Raw genomic sequence first — 2,500 nt, 5'->3', positions numbered from 1 at the left:
CATCTTCCAAACGTCTGGAAACACGCCTTCCCGAAAACACATGCTGTATATATACGTCATCTCCGACGCGGCCACATTCCAAACGACCTTGGCGATGCGCGCCGTAATACCGTCCAGCCCCGGACATTTGTTTGGTAGGCTCTTCACGATCCTATCGAGTGCTGACCTGTCCACTATGTCGACGTCTTTCCCCGACGGTGCGAAAGCGGCGGCAAGGCGTACCCTCGAGTGGTACGGCGAATCGACCAACACATCATCGTCCGGGTACATGACCGCCAAGACTCCGGCCATCGCTTCCTCCATGTTTGTCGCGTATCCCTCCGATAGCTTCATGCCGCTCACAACTCCCGAGGGTGGACGCACACGCCCACTTGCGAGCCGGTACGCCATTCCCCATGGATCTTCATTCCCAGAGTCGGAAATCCTCTTGTAGTGCTCGGTTTCAGCATCCCGCATTGCTCTCCGGTACCTAGAGCGGGCAAGATGAAAGCGTTTTCGCGAGCTCTCCTCGCACAGGCCACCCGCGCGCCTGGCCTGTTGCCACTCCCGACGTAATTTGTTTTGTTGCCTGCGGAGGCCGTCCAGTTCACGCGACCACCACTCGTAGCCCCCATACCGTTTAGGCTCTACTAACCCCAAGCACTTTCCCGCCGAAGTCACGACAGCGGAAGTAAACGCCGAACAAATTGCCTGAGCGGGCGCGTTAAACGTAAGCCTGCCCACGCGTAACGCCAGGTCCGAGCGAAACCGGTCCCAGTCCACCCCGCGGTCCCGGAACCTCATCGGCACCGTGCCCTGTTCTGTGCTTCGCGCCCGATGCAGTTTATCCGTTGAGCTAACTGAGCCGAGATGGATCACGAACGTAATCAGGCGGTGGTCACTCGTACTAAGATCGGCGTGCACGGTCCACTCGTCAATTCGAACTCCTCTCGTTCCCAGAGTCGCGTCTATGTTAGAACTCCCATTCGGTGAACTGAAAGTATCCGGTTGGCCTTGGACGTTATGGACCAAGAGACCCCACGACAGCACGAAGCTCTCCATTGCCGTCCTACGTTGCTCCGCCAGTCTGCCTCTTCCTCGACACTGGTCCTCGCGACTGTACCACAGCTGAGAGTGGGTGTTGGTATCGACGCCAATAACTACTGGTTTCCCTCGAAGAGCCTCCAGCACACGCTCCAAGTGCTCCAAGTGTGGGGCTATCTCGTCGCTGTACTGGAAGTACGCCGACACCACGTACACGGCGTTCTCCCTTCCTCCAAGCTGTGCCACAAAGCAGTGAGACGTACACAAATTGTGGAGTACGAGCACTGCCAGATCGTTCCTCAGCACGACGATCCCGGCCATTGATGCCTCGCCGTGCTGGTATAGCCCCGGCAGCGGGGCAGCCGAGTATTGCTCCTGAACTAGGCAGACGCTGAGGCTCAGATGCCTTGCGAGAGCCGGCAGCTCTTTGGTAGCCGTCGCCGACCCTTGCAGGTTTATTTGTCCGACCGAGATGTTCATCTTGTCCCCTCGTGTGCTACCTATGGATCTATAATCCATAGTTGGTCCTTTCTAGTGACCGCTTTTCCGCCGCTTGTCTCGCCGGGCATTGGGCCGAAGCGGTTCGGTGGTCCTCCGACGGTTTCCCGGCTTTTTTACACGTTGCGCACCTACGGTACGTGCTCTTGCACGCTTTATGCGTGTGGCCCTCCTCACCACAGTTCCCACAGGTGTCCACTGTTGCCCTGCAGAAGCGTGCCGCGTGCCCATACCCCTGGCACTTCCCGCAGCAGGTAGCGTCCGCATAGTCCCGCACGATATGGCGCTCCCACTCAATATACACGCGCTCTTTGGCGACCAGCTTGTCTCGCCAAGCGGGGCTGCATCTCAGCACCACCGTGGTGCATGCCCCTCCTCGCGCGCTCTTCTTGAAGGCCACGTCGACCTCCTCCTTTCTCCATTCCGTCTGACCCTCAAAGTTTTGAGTCCGCAGCGCTTTCAGAAAAGAGTCCGAGTCGACCCTAGCGCCGTCGACCGCCACTATCGCAACTAAAGGGGCCCTAGCTTTCGGAACCTGAACTCGCAAGTTGTCCGGTACCGCGCGCCTAATTTTATCGGCGTCGACCTTATTCGCCGCCTGTACTATAACACCCGCATTTCCTATTTTCCGCACCTGTGCTATCCCGACCCCAAGCGTTTGGGGGTTGAGCGCTTTTTTTAGCGCCGCCTTAGTGTGCTCCGCGGTCTTTAGCTCCTCCGCTTTGTTTTCTGCCGGATAGAACGCCAGTATCGTACCTGCCGATGCCGGCTTCGGTGCCGGTCCTCGCCCCATGTTCAGCGCCGCCGCGTAGTTACCCTGTGGTTGACCCGCTAACGTGTTCGCGCCTACAATCGCCGTCTGTGCGCCGCCGCGCGTGCTGCGCTCGAGCTCGCAGACCTTCAGGCGCTCTTCGCCCAGCTGCGCCGACAGAAGAGCGATTATTCCCGTGAGCTTCTGCACCTGCACGCCTATCTGAGC

At 58.6% G+C, this 2,500-nt stretch overlaps 1 pseudogene; it reads right to left on the bottom strand.

Annotated features, from left to right (window-relative positions):
- LOC123690422 overlaps positions 1 to 2,500 on the bottom strand; it is a 9,437-nt pseudogene that overhangs the window by 3,063 nt on the left and 3,874 nt on the right.

The sequence above is a fragment of the Pieris rapae genome, chromosome 24, assembly GCF_905147795.1.
Source record: "Pieris rapae chromosome 24, ilPieRapa1.1, whole genome shotgun sequence".
Lineage (NCBI taxonomy): Eukaryota > Metazoa > Arthropoda > Insecta > Lepidoptera > Pieridae > Pieris > Pieris rapae.
The sequence above is the reverse complement of the archived record's forward strand: the minus strand, read 5'-3'. Positions and strand labels throughout refer to the sequence as shown.